Below are 14198 nucleotides of genomic sequence, written 5' to 3'. Positions count from 1 at the left end.
GCATAGAATATTACACCATGATGCAAACAGGTTCTCCTCAGGTAGTGTTGAGGGAGGAAGCTGACGTGTTACATGCTTTTTGCCAACAGACAACGGGTTTATTACAAATACTACTCTATGGAAGTTTAGTTGCTAATCGTTTACATAAAAGTTGTCTGTAAACTCACTCTAAACATGCTCACAATAAATGTATGTATCGCCTGAATATTTTGTCACCAAAAACAGACTACAGATTGGGCATCTGCTGCCCTCTAGTGGTTAGTCTACAGACAACACCTTGGAAAAGAAAGTTAACAATCTAGAGCTAGAACATTCCAAACTGAATCAAACAGAACTAGATGTTGATCCTTGGACTTCTTGTGTAACTGATATTGGATTGAGTGAACACTGTTTTTAGTATCATTTCAGGTTAACACCGACCCACCTGTTCAGCTAAAACAGAGGACAGTTACTGTAATGAACCTTGCCCCTTCAGACATTGACAAGGAACAAACAAAATAAGAGAAGTCAAATAGATTCCCCCTTAGTTAATCATTTTTTGTGCTCTTTGCTTCCACATTGCAGCAACATAAAAACATTCTTCGCAAAATAACTTAATTTTCAATTGCGCGAAAGAAGGAATGCCATAGAGGGGTAAAATGATCAATTATAAAATGATCAACATAAAAGCTATGAACTGTAATTCCAGTGTCATGACAGTGCAAAACACATTTGGTTTGGTTCCCGTACCTCATATGGAGGAATGAGATGAGCTACTGTTCATGTGCCTTTATGTAGGCCATGACACGTAAATGGTACTCTAAAACTCATATATGAATAACATGACCAAATGACCACCAATGATATGAGTATGTTGGCTGTTTTCTAGGAAGCACCTTGATCAATAGCTATCCACATCAATGGCTATCCACATCAATGGCTATCCACATCAATGGCTATCCACATCAATGGCTATCCACATCAATAGCTATCCAGATCAATAGCTATCCACATCAATGGCTATCCACATCAATGGCTATCCACATCAATGGCTATCCACATCAATGGCTATCCACATCAATGGCTATCCACATCAGTAGCTATCCACATCAATGGCTATCCACATCAATGGCTATCCACATCAGTAGCTATCCACATCAATGGCTATCCACATCAATGGCTATCCACATCAGTAGCTATCCACATCAATGGCTATCCACATCAGTAGCTATCCCCATCAATGGCTATCCACATCAGTAGCTATCCACATCAATGGCTATCCACATCAATGGCTATCCACATCAGTAGCTATCCACATCAATGGCTATCCACAACAATGGCTATCCACATCAATAGCTATCCACATCAATGGCTATCCACATCAGTAGCTATCCACATCAATGGCTATCCACATCAATGGCTATCCACATCTGTGAAGATTTGAAAACAATGTTAACTAGTTCAAGCACATACTGTGATGCATAGGTAGATGAAAATATAGGTACTTTATTCATCTCAGAGGAAACATTTCTTACCAATACCTTAGCCCACATTAGGTATTTCACACACACATGGGACAAAGTATTTCATAATCAACTGTCAAATCTTACATCACCAAGAGTAGAACTTCATCATCTAGACTAGGCTTGGACAGGGTTAGTTTTACATGGCTTGGACAGGGTTAGTTTTACGTGGCTTGGACAGGGTTAGTTTTACGTGGCTTGGACAGGGTTAGTTTTACGTGGCTTGGACAGGGTAAGTTTTAAGTGGCTTGGACAGGGTTAGATTTGCGTGACTTGGACAGGGTTAGATTTGCGTGGCTTGGACAAGGTTAGATTTGCGTGGCTTGGACAGGGTTAGATTTGCGTGGCATGGACAGGGTTAGATTTGCGTGGCTTGGACAGGGTTAGATTTGCGTGGCTTGGACAAGGTTAGATTTGCGTGGCTTGGACAGGGTTAGATTTGCGTGGCTTGGACAGGGTTAGATTTGCGTGGCTTGGACAGGGTTAGATTTGCGTGGCTTGGACAAGGTTAGATTTGCGTGGCTTGGACAGGGTTAGATTTGCGTGGCTTGGACAAGGTTAGATTTGCGTGGCTTGGACAGGGTTAGATTTGCGTGGCTTGGACAGGGTTAGATTTGCGTGGCTTGGACAGGGTTAGATTTGCGTGGCTTGGACAGGGTTAGATTTGCGTGGCTTGGATAGGGTTCCTTATTACCTGGCTTGGACTGGGTTAGTTTTACATGGCTTGCATGGGGTTAGTTGTACATGGCTTGCATGGGGTTAGTTGTACATGGCTTGCATGGGGTTAGTTGTACATGGGGTTAGTTTTACATGGCTTGGATGGGGTTAGTTTTACATGGCTTGGATAGGGTTAGTTTTACATGGCTTGGATAGGGTTAGTTTTACATGGCTTGGATAGGGTTAGTTTTACATGGCTTGGATAGGTTTAGTTTTACTTGGCTTGGATAGGGTTAGTTTTTCATGGGCTTGGACAGAGTTTTACATGGCTTGGATCGGGTTAGTTTTACATGGGCTTTGGACAGAGTTAGTTTTACATGGCATGCATGTGGTTAGTTTTACATGGCTTGGATAGGGCTAGTTTTGCGTGGCGTGGATATGGTTAGTTTGGCGTGGATAGGGTTAGTTTTGAGTGGCTTGGATAGGGTTCGTTTTGCGTCGCTTGGATAGGGTTCATTTTGCGTGGCTTGGATAGGGTTAGTTTTGCGTGGCGTGGATAGGGTTAGTTTTGCGTGGCGTGGATAGGGTTAGTTTTGCGTGGTGTGGATAGGGTTAGTTTTGCGTGGCGTGGACAGGGTTAGATTTGCATGGCTTGGACAGGGTTAGATTTGCGTGGCATGGACAGGGTTAGATTTGCGTGGCTTGGACAGGGTTAGATTTGCGTTGCTTGGACAAGGTTAGATTTGCGTGGCTTGGACAGGGTTAGATTTGCGTGGCTTGGACAGGGTTAGATTTGCGTGGCTTGGACAGGGTTAGATTTGCGTGGCTTGGACAAGGTTAGTTTTGCGTGGCTTGGACAGGGTTAGATTTGCGTGGCTTGGACAAGGTTAGATTTGCGTGGCTTGGACAGGGTTAGATTTGCGTGGCTTGGACAGGGTTAGATTTGCGTGGCTTGGACAGGGTTAGATTTGCGTGGCTTGGACAAGGTTAGATTTGCGTGGCTTGGACAGGGTTAGATTTGCGTGGCTTGGATAGGGTTCCTTATTACCTGGCTTGGACTGGGTTAGTTTTACATGGCTTGCATGGGGTTAGTTGTACATGGCTTGCATGGGGTTAGTTGTACATGGCTTGCATGGGGTTAGTTGTACATGGCTTGCATGGGGTTAGTTGTACATGGGGTTAGTTTTACATGGCTTGGATGGGGTTAGTTTTACATGGCTTGGATAGGGTTAGTTTTACATGGCTTGGATAGGGTTAGTTTTACATGGCTTGGATAGGGTTCGTTTTACATGGCTTGGATAGGGTTAGTTTTACATGGCTTGGATAGGGTTAGTTTTACATGGCTTGGATAGGGTTAGTTTTACATGGCTTGGATAGGTTTAGTTTTACGTGGCTTGGATAGGGTTAGTTTTTCATGGGCTTGGACAGAGTTTTACATGGCTTGGATCGGGTTAGTTTTACATGGGCTTTGGACAGAGTTAGTTTTACATGGCATGCATGTGGTTAGTTTTACATGGCTTGGATTGGGCTAGTTTTGCATGGCGTGGATATGGTTAGTTTGGCGTGGATAGGGTTAGTTTTGAGTGGCTTGGATAGGGTTCGTTTTGCGTCGCTTGGATAGGGTTCGTTTTGCGTGGCTTGGATAGGGTTAGTTTTGCGTGGCGTGGATAGGGTTAGTTTTGCGTGGCGTGGATAGGGTTAGTTTTGCGTGGCGTGGATAGGGTTAGTTTTGCTTGGCGTGGATAGGGTTAGTTTTGCGTGGCGTGGATAGGGTTAGTTTTGCGTGGCGTGGATAGGGTTAGTTTTACATGGCTTGGATAGGGTTAGTTTTACATGGCTTGGATAGGGTTAGTTTTACATGGCTTGGATAGGGTTAGTTTTACATGGCTTGGATAGGTTTAGTTTTACTTGGCTTGGATAGGGTTAGTTTTTCATGGGCTTGGACAGAGTTTTACATGGCTTGGATCGGGTTAGTTTTACATGGGCTTTGGACAGAGTTAGTTTTACATGGCATGCATGTGGTTAGTTTTACATGGCTTGGATAGGGCTAGTTTTGCGTGGCGTGGATATGGTTAGTTTGGCGTGGATAGGGTTAGTTTTGAGTGGCTTGGATAGGGTTCGTTTTGCGTCGCTTGGATAGGGTTCATTTTGCGTGGCTTGGATAGGGTTAGTTTTGCGTGGCGTGGATAGGGTTAGTTTTGCGTGGCGTGGATAGGGTTAGTTTTGCGTGGCATGGGTAGGTTTAGTTTCACGTGGCGTGGGTAGGTTTAGTTTTGCAGGGGTCTCATATGGTTCGTTTTATATGGCTTGGATAGGGTTAGTTTTACATGGCTTGGACAGGGTTAGTTTTTCATGGGTTTGGACAGAGTTAGTTTTACATGGCTTGGATTGGGTTAGCTTTGCATGGCTTGCATGTGGTTAGTTTTACATGGCTTGCATGTGGTTAGTTTTACATGGCTTGCATGGGGTTAGTTTTACATGGCCTGGATGGGGTTAGTTTTACATGGCCTGGATGGCGTTAGTTTTACATGGCTTGGATAGGGTTAGTTTTACATGGCTTGGATAGGGTTAGTTTTACATGGCTTGGATAGGGTTAGTTTTACATGGCTTGGATAGGGTTAGTTTTACATGGCTTGGATAGGGTTAGTTTTACATGGCTTGGATAGGTTTAGTTTTACTTGGCTTGGATAGGGTTAGTTTTTCATGGGCTTGGACAGAGTTTTACATGGCTTGGATCGGGTTAGTTTTACATGGGATTTGGACAGAGTTAGTTTTACATGGCATGCATGTGGTTAGTTTTACATGGCTTGGATTGGGCTAGTTTTGCGTGGCGTGGATATGGTTAGTTTGGCGTGGATAGGGTTAGTTTTGAGTGGCTTGAATAGGGTTCGTTTTGCGTCGCTTGGATAGGGTTCGTTTTGCGTGGCTTGGATAGGGTTAGTTTTACGTGGCGTGAATAGGGTTAGTTTTGCGTGGCGTGGATAACGTTAGTTTTGCGTGGCGTGGATAGGGTTAGTTTTGCGTGGCGTGGATAGGGTTAGTTTTGCGTGGCGTGGATAGGGTTAGTTTTGCGTGGCGTGGATAGGGTTAGTTTTGCGTGGCGTGGATAGGGTTAGTTTTGCGTGGCATGGGTAGGTTTAGTTTCACGTGGCATGGGTAGGTTTAGTTTTGCGGGGGTCTCATATGGTTCGTTTTATATGGCTTGGACAGGGTTAGTTTTTCATGGGTTTGGACAGAGTTAGTTTTACATGGCTTGGATCGAGTTAGCTTTGCATGGCTTGCATGTGGTTAGTTTTACATGGCTTGCATGTGGTTAGTTTTAAATGGCTTGCATGGGGTTAGTTTTACATGGCCTGGATGGGGTTAGTTCTACATGGCCTGGATGGGGTTAGTTTTACATGGCCTGGATGGGGCTAGTTTTGCGTGGCGTGGATATGGTTAGTTTGGCGTGGATAGGGTTAGTTTTGAGTGGCTTGAGTAGGGTTCGTTTTGCGTCGCTTGGATGGGGTTTGTTTTGCGTGGCTTGGATAGGGTTAGTTTTGCGTGGCGTGGATAGGGTTAGTTTTGCGTGGCGTGGATAACGTTAGTTTTGCGTGGCGTGGATAGGGTTAGTTTTGCGTGGCGTGGATAGGGTTAGTTTTGCGTGGCGTGGATAGGGTTAGTTTTGCGTGGCGTGGATAGGGTTAGTTTTGCGTGGCGTGGGTAGGTTTAGTTTCGCGGGGGTCTCATATGGTTTGTTTTATATGGCTTGGAAAGGGTTAGTTTTACATGGCTTGGACAGGGTTAGTTTTTCATGGGTTTGGACAGAGTTAGTTTTACATGGCTTGGATCGGGTTAGCTTTGCATGGCTTGCATGTGGTTAGTTTTACATGGCTTGCATGTGGTTAGTTTTACATGGCTTGCATGGGGTTAGTTTTACATGGCCTGGATGGGGTTAGTTCTACATGGCCTGGATGGGGTTAGTTTTACATGGCCTGGATGGGGTTAGTTTTACATGGCCTGGATGGGGTTAGTTTTACATGGCCTGGATGGGGTTAGTTTTACATGGCCTGGATGGGGTTAGTTTTACATGGCTTGAATGGGGTCAGTTTTCCATGGCTTGGATGGGGTTAGTTTTACATGGCTTGGATGGGGTTAGTTTTACATGGCTTGCATGGGGTTAGTTTTACATGGCTTGCATGGGGTTAGTTTTACATGGCTTGCATGGGGTTAGTTTTACATGGCTTGCATGGGGTTAGTTTTACATGGCTTGCATGGGGTTAGTTTTACATGGCTTGCATGGGGTTAGTTTTGCATGGCGTGGATAGGGTTAGTTTTGCATGGCGTGGATAGGGTTAGTTTTGCATGGCGTGGATAGGGTTAGTTTTGCATGGCGTGGATAGGGTTAGTTTTGGATGGCGTGGATAGGGTTAGTTTTTCACGGGTTTTGTCACGGTTGTCTTCGTCCTCTGACGATAGTGCGAAATCGTCATCGGAAAATGTGGACCAATACGCAGCAGGTTCGTGAATGCTCATCTTGATTTTTATTCACTACAAAAATGAACATACAAAAATAACAAAATACGAAAACGAACAACTAACAGTCTGGCAAAGCCTAGGGCTGAACACAGAACACTCACCCACAAAACACAAACACAAACACACCCTCATTTATGAGACTCTCAATCAAAGGCAGATAGACAACACCTGCCTTCAACTGAGAGTCCCAACACCAATTCACCAGACATAGAAACAGACATACTAGACTCCACATAGAAATACCTAAACATAAACCAACACCCGGAATTACTAAAACAAACACCCTTAAACCAAACACACCACCCTGAACCACATAAAACAAATACCCTCTGTCACGCCCTGACCAAACTACAAACAATTAACCTTATATACTGGCCAGGACGTGACAGTACCCCCCCCTTAAAGGTGCTACCCCAGAAGCACCTTAAAAACAAAAACAAAACAAAAAATACCCCCAAACAATACCTAAAAGAAAAATTCCCCCTTTCTAAAGGGAGGGAAGGGAGGGTGGCTGCCGTCAACGACGGCACTGTGCTACACCCCCCCTGCCCAACCCACCTATATTGGAGGCGGCTCAGGTTCTGGCCGTTCCAGGCAGTCTGGGCAGTCCGGCAGTTCGGGACAGTTTGGGCAGTCTGGCAGCTCGGGGCAGCCTGGGCAGTCTGGCAATTCGGGACGTTCAGGGCAGTCTGGCCACTCGGGACAGTCTGGCCACTCGGGACAGTCTGGGCAGTCTGGCCACTCGGGACAGTCTGGGCAGTCTGGCCACCCGGGACAGTCAGGGCAGTCTGGCCACTCGGGACAGTCAGGGCAGTCTGGCCACTCGGGACAGTCAGGGCAGTCTGGCCACTCGGGACAGTCAGGGCAGTCTGGCCACTCCGGCAGGTCAGGGCAGTCTGGCCACACCGGCAGGCCAGGGCAGTCTGGCCACACCGGCAGTTCAGCGCAGTCTGGCCACTCCGGCAGTTCAGCGCAGTCTGGCCACTCCGGCAGTTCAGCGCAGTCTGGCCACTCCGGCAGTTCAGCGCAGTCTGGCCACTCCGGCAGTTCAGCGCAGTCTGGCCACTCCGGCAGTTCAGCGCAGTCTGGCCACTCCGGCAGTTCAGCGCAGTCTGGCCACTCCGGCAGTTCAGGGCAGTCTGGCCACTCCGGCAGTTCAGGGCAGTCTGGCCACTCCGGCAGTTCAGGGCAGTCTGGCCACTCCGGCAGTTCAGGGCAGTCTGGCCACTCCGGCAGTTCAGCGCAGTCTGGCCACTCCGGCAGTTCAGCGCAGTCTGGCCACTCCGGCAGTTCAGCGCAGTCTGGCCACTCCGGCGACTGTTGACTGACGGGCAGCTCCGACGACTGTTGACTGACGGGCAGCTCCGACGACTGTTGACTGACGGGCAGCTCCGACGACTGTTGACTGACGGGCAGCTCCGACGACTGTTGACTGACGGGCAGCTCCGACGACTGTTGACTGGCGGGCAGCTCCGACGACTGTTGACTGGCGGGCAGCTCCGACGACTGTTGACTGGCGGGCAGCTCCGACGACTGTTGACTGGCGGGCAGCTCCGACGACTGTTGACTGGCGGGCAGCTCCGACGACTGTTGACTGGCGGGCAGCTCCGACGACTGTTGACTGGCGAGGCTGGGTTTACGCACTTGCCGATTAGTGCGGGGAGCGGGAACAGGACGAGTCGGACTGGGTGGACGCACTTCCGGGTCCGCACGAGAGACAGGAGCTGGAAACCCAGGGCTATGGAGGCGCACAGCCGGTCTAGATCTTACCTCCTGCACAACCCGCCTTGGCTCGATGGAACTAGTAGCCCTGCACGAGCGGAGTGCTCGTACAGGGCAGACTGGGCTGTGCAGGGGCTTGATGGTAGCCGTGCGTAGAGCGGGAGTTGGGTAGCCTGGTCCTCGGAGGCGTACCGGCGACCAGATGCGCTGCGCAGGCATCCTCCTACCAGGCTGGATGCCTGCTCTAGCACGGCACCTGCGAGGGGCTGGAATAACTCGCACCGGACTGTGCGTGCGTATGGGTGAGATATTGCGCTTTTCAGCGAAACATGGCGCTCCCCACCTCATACGCTCCTCCATATAACCACGGGTAGCTGGCTTCCGGCTCTTCCCTCGCCTAGCCAAACTACCCGTGTGCCCCCCCCAAAAAAATTGTTGGGGGTGCCTCTCGTGCTTCTCCCTCAGCGCGTCTCTGGCCTCGTACCACCGCCTCTCTGCCTTGGCTGTTTCTATTTCCCACTGCGGGCGGCGATACTCCCCAGCCTGATGCCAAGGTCCGGCCCCGTCCAGAACTTCCTCCCAAGTCCACTTCTCCCGCCAGTCCAGCTCGAACGCCGTCTGCTCCTTCCTCTGCTGCTTGGTCCTTTGGAGGTGGGTGATTCTGTCACGGTTGTCTTCGTCCTCTGACGATAGTGCGAAATCGTCATCGGAAAATGTGGACCAATACGCAGCAGGTTCGTGAATGCTCATCTTGATTTTTATTCACTACAAAAATGAACATACAAAAATAACAAAATACGAAAACGAACAACTAACAGTCTGGCAAAGCCTAGGGCTGAACACAGAACACTCACCCACAAAACACAAACACACCCTCATTTATGAGACTCTCAATCAAAGGCAGATAGACAACACCTGCCTTCAACTGAGAGTCCCAACACCAATTCACCAGACATAGAAACAGACATACTAGACTCCACATAGAAATACCTAAACATAAACCAACACCCGGAATTACTAAAACAAACACCCTTAAACCAAACACACCACCCTGAACCACATAAAACAAATACCCTCTGTCACGCCCTGACCAAACTACAAACAATTAACCTTATATACTGGCCAGGACGTGACAGGTTTGGACAGAGTTAGTTTTACATGGCATGCATGTGGTTAGTTTTACATGGCTTGGATAGGGCTAGTTTTGCGTGGCGTGGATATGGTTAGTTTTGCGTGGATATGGTTAGTTTTGCGTGGCTTAGATAGGGTTAGTTTTGAGTCGCTTGGATAGGGTTCGTTTTGTGTCGCTTGGATAGGGTTCGTTTTGCGTCGCTTGGATAGGGTTAGTTTTGCGTCGCTTGGATAGGGTTAGTTTTGCGTCGCTTGGATAGGGTTAGTTTTGCGTCGCTTTGATAGGGTTCGTTTTGCGTCGCTTGGATAGGGTTAGTTTTGCGTGGCGTGGATAGGGTTAGTTTTGCGTGGCGTGGATAGGGTTAGTTTTGCGTGGCGTGGATAGGGTTAGTTTTGCGTGGCGTGGATAGGGTCGGTTTTGCGTGGCGTGGATAGGGTTGGTTTTGCGTGGCTTGGATAGGGTTGGTTTTGCGTGGCTTGGATAGGGTTGGTTTGACGTGGCTTGGATAGGGTTGGTTTGACGTGGTTTGGATAGGGTTGGTTTGATGTGGCTTGGATAGGGTTGGTTTTGACGTGGCTTGGATAGGGTTGGTTTTGCGTCGCGTGGATAGGGTTGGTTTTGCGTGGCGTGGATAGGGTTGGTTTTGCGTGGCTTGGATAGGGTTAGTTTTGCGTGGCGTGGATAGGGCTGGTTTGACGTGGCTTGGATAGGGTTGGTTTGACGTGGCTTGGATAGGGTTGGTTTGACGTGGCTTGGATAGGGTTGGTTTTGACGTGGCTTGGATAGGGTTGGTTTTGACGTGGCTTGAATAGGGTTGGTTTTGACGTGGCTTGGATAGGGTTGGTTTTGACGTGGCTTGGATAGGGTTGGTTTGACGTGGCTTGGATAGGGTTGGTTTGACGTGGCTTGGATAGGGTTAGTTTTGCATGGCTTGGACAGGGTTAGTTTTGCGTGGCTTGGACAGGGTTCGTTTTGCGTGGCTTGGACAGGGTTAGTTTTGCGTGGCTTGGACAGGGTTAGTTTTGTGTGGCTTGGACAGGGTTAGTTTTGCGTGGCTTGGACAGGGTTAGTTTTGCGTGGCTTGGACAGGGTTAAGTTTTGCGTGGCTTGGACAGGGTTAAGTTTTGCGTGGCTTGGACAGGGTTCAGTTTTGCATGGCTTGGACAGGGTTCAGTTTTGCGTGGCTTGGACAGGGTTCAGTTTTGCGTGGCGTGGATATGGTTAGTTTGGCGTGGATAGGGTTAGTTTTGAGTGGCTTGGATAGGGTTCGTTTTGCGTCACTTGGATAGGGTTCGTTTTGCGTGGCTTGGATAGGGTTAGTTTTGCGTGGCTTGGATAGGGTTAGTTTTGCGTGGCGTGGATAGGGTTAGTTTTGCGTGGCGTGGATAGGGTTAGTTTTGCGTGGCGTGGATAGGGTTAGTTTTGCGTGGCGTGGATAGGGTTAGATTTGCGTGGCGTGGATAGGGTTAGTTTTGCGTGGCGTGGATAGGGTTAGTTTTGCGTGGCGTGGATAGGGTTAGTTTTGCGTGGCGTGGATAGGGTTCGTTTTGCGTCACTTGGATAGGGTTCGTTTTGCGTCGCTTAGATAGGGTTAGTTTTGCGTCGCTTGGATAGGGTTAGTTTTGCGTCGCTTGGATAGGGTTAGTTTTGCGTCGCTTTGATAGGGTTCGTTTTGCGTCGCTTGGATAGGGTTAGTTTTGCGTGGCGTGGATAGGGTTAGTTTTGCGTGGCGTGGATAGGGTTAGTTTTGCGTGGCGTGGATAGGGTTAGTTTTGCGTGCCGTGGATAGGGTCGGTTTTGCGTGGCGTGGATAGGGTTGGTTTTGCGTGGCTTGGATAGGGTTGGTTTTGCGTGGCTTGGATAGGGTTGGTTTGACGTGGCTTGGATAGGGTTGGTTTGACGTGGTTTGGATAGGGTTGGTTTGATGTGGCTTGGATAGGGTTGGTTTTGACGTGGCTTGGATAGGGTTGGTTTTGCGTCGCGTGGATAGGGTTGGTTTTGCGTGGCGTGGATAGGGTTGGTTTTGCGTGGCTTGGATAGGGTTAGTTTTGCGTGGCGTGGATAGGGCTGGTTTGACGTGGCTTGGATAGGGTTGGTTTAACGTGGCTTGGATAGGGTTGGTTTGACGTGGCTTGGATAGGGTTGGTTTTGACGTGGCTTGGATAGGGTTGGTTTTGACGTGGCTTGAATAGGGTTGGTTTTGACGTGGCTTGGATAGGGTTGGTTTTGACGTGGCTTGGATAGGGTTGGTTTGACGTGGCTTGGATAGGGTTGGTTTGACGTGGCTTGGATAGGGTTAGTTTTGCATGGCTTGGACAGGGTTAGTTTTGCGTGGCTTGGACAGGGTTCGTTTTGCGTGGCTTGGACAGGGTTAGTTTTGCGTGGCTTGGACAGGGTTAGTTTTGTGTGGCTTGGACAGGGTTAGTTTTGCGTGGCTTGGACAGGGTTAGTTTTGCGTGGCTTGGACAGGGTTAAGTTTTGCGTGGCTTGGACAGGGTTAAGTTTTGCGTGGCTTGGACAGGGTTCAGTTTTGCATGGCTTGGACAGGGTTCAGTTTTGCGTGGCTTGGACAGGGTTCAGTTTTGCGTGGCGTGGATATGGTTAGTTTGGCGTGGATAGGGTTAGTTTTGAGTGGCTTGGATAGGGTTCGTTTTGCGTCACTTGGATAGGGTTCGTTTTGCGTGGCTTGGATAGGGTTAGTTTTGCGTGGCTTGGATAGGGTTAGTTTTGCGTGGCGTGGATAGGGTTAGTTTTGCGTGGCGTGGATAGGGTTAGTTTTGCGTGGCGTGGATAGGGTTAGTTTTGCGTGGCGTGGATAGGGTTAGATTTGCGTGGCGTGGATAGGGTTAGTTTTGCGTGGCGTGGATAGGGTTAGTTTTGCGTGGCGTGGATAGGGTTAGTTTTGCGTGGCGTGGATAGGGTTAGTTTTGTGTGGCGTGGATAGGGTTAGTTTTGCGTGGCATGGGTAGGTTTAGTTTCACGTGGCGTGGGTAGGTTTAGTTTTGCGGGGGTCTCATATGGTTTGTTTTATATGGCTTGGATAGGGTTAGTTTTACATGGCTTGGACAGGGTTAGTTTTTCATGGGTTTGGACAGAGTTAGTTTTACATGGCTTGGATCGGGTTAGCTATGCATGGCTTGCATGTGGTTAGTTTTGCATGGCTTGCATGTAGTTAGTTTTACATGGCTTGCATGGGGTTAGTTTTACATGTCCTGGATAGGGTTAGTTTTACATGGCTTGGATAGGGTTAGTTTTACATGGCTTGGATAGGGTTAGTTTTACATGGCTTGGATAGGTTTAGTTTTACTTGGCTTGGATAGGGTTAGTTTTTCATGGGCTTGGACAGAGTTTTACATGGCTTGGATCGGGTTAGTTTTACATGGGCTTTGGACAGAGTTAGTTTTACATGGCATGCATGTGGTTAGTTTTACATGGCTTGGATAGGGCTAGTTTTGCGTGGTGTGGATATGGTTAGTTTGGCGTGGATAGGGTTAGTTTTGAGTGGCTTGAATAGGGTTCGTTTTGCGTCGCTTGGATAGGGTTTGTTTTGCGTGGTTTGGATAGGGTTAGTTTTGCGTGGCGTGGATAGGGTTAGTTTTGCGTGGCGTGGATAGGGTTAGTTTTGCGTGGCGTGGATAGGGTTAGTTTTGCGTGGCGTGGATAGGGTTAGTTTTGCGTGGCGTGGATAGGGTTAGTTTTGCGTGGCGTGGATAGGGTTAGTTTTGCGTGGCGTGGGTAGGTTTAGTTTCACGTGGAATGGTTAGGTTTAGTTTTGCGGGGGTCTCATATGGTTCGTTTTATATGGCTTGGATAGGGTTAGTTTTACATGGCTTGGACAGGGTTAGTTTTTCATGGGTTTGGACAGAGTTAGTTTTACATGGCTTGGATCGGGTTAGCTTTGCATGGCTTGCATGTGGTTAGTTTTACATGGCTTGCATGTGGTTAGTTTTACATGGCTTGCATGGGGTTAGTTTTACATGGCCTGAATGGGGTTAGTTTTACATGGCCTGGATGGGGTTAGTTTTACATGGCCTGGATGGGGTTAGTTTTACATGGCCTGGATGGGGTTAGTTTTACATGGCCTGGATGGGGTTAGTTTTACATGGCCTGGATGGGGTTAGTTTTACATGGCTTGGATGGGGTTAGTTTTACATGGCTTGGATGGGGTTAGTTTTACATGGCTTGGATGGGGTTAGTTTTACATGGCTTGGATGGGGTTAGTTTTACATGGCTTGCATGGGGTTAGTTTTACATGGCTTGCATGGGTTTAGTTTTACATGGCTTGCATGGGGTTAGTTTTACATGGCTTGCATGGGGTTAGTTTTACATGGCTTGCATGGGGTTAGTTTTACATGGCTTGCATGGGGTTAGTTTTGCATGGCTTGAATAGGGTTAGTTTTGCATGGCGTGGATAGGGTTAGTTTTGCAGGGCGTGGATAGGGTTAGTTTTGCATGGCGTGGATAGGGTTAGTTTTGGATGGCGTGGATAGGGTTAGTTTTTCACGGGTTTGGACAGAGTTAGTTTTACATGGCTTGGATAGGGCTAGTTTTGCGTGGCGTGGATATGGTTAGTTTTGCGTGGATATGGTTAGTTTTGCGTGGCTTGGATAGGGTTAGTTTTGAGTCGCTTGGATAAGGTTCGTTTTGTGTCGCTTGGATAGGGTTCG

General features: G+C 48.3%; 1 protein-coding gene across 1 annotated transcript in view; it reads right to left on the bottom strand.

The window, feature by feature from the left end:
• The window catches only part of dpys (dihydropyrimidinase), a 53366-nt gene that overhangs the window by 31936 nt on the left and 7232 nt on the right, over positions 1 to 14198 (bottom strand). The window lies entirely within an intron of this gene.

This window comes from Salmo trutta, chromosome 37 (genome assembly GCF_901001165.1).
Source record: "Salmo trutta chromosome 37, fSalTru1.1, whole genome shotgun sequence".
Classification (NCBI taxonomy): domain Eukaryota; kingdom Metazoa; phylum Chordata; class Actinopteri; order Salmoniformes; family Salmonidae; genus Salmo; species Salmo trutta.
Note: the sequence above shows the minus strand (reverse complement) of the source record. Positions and strands in the feature narration are given on the sequence as shown.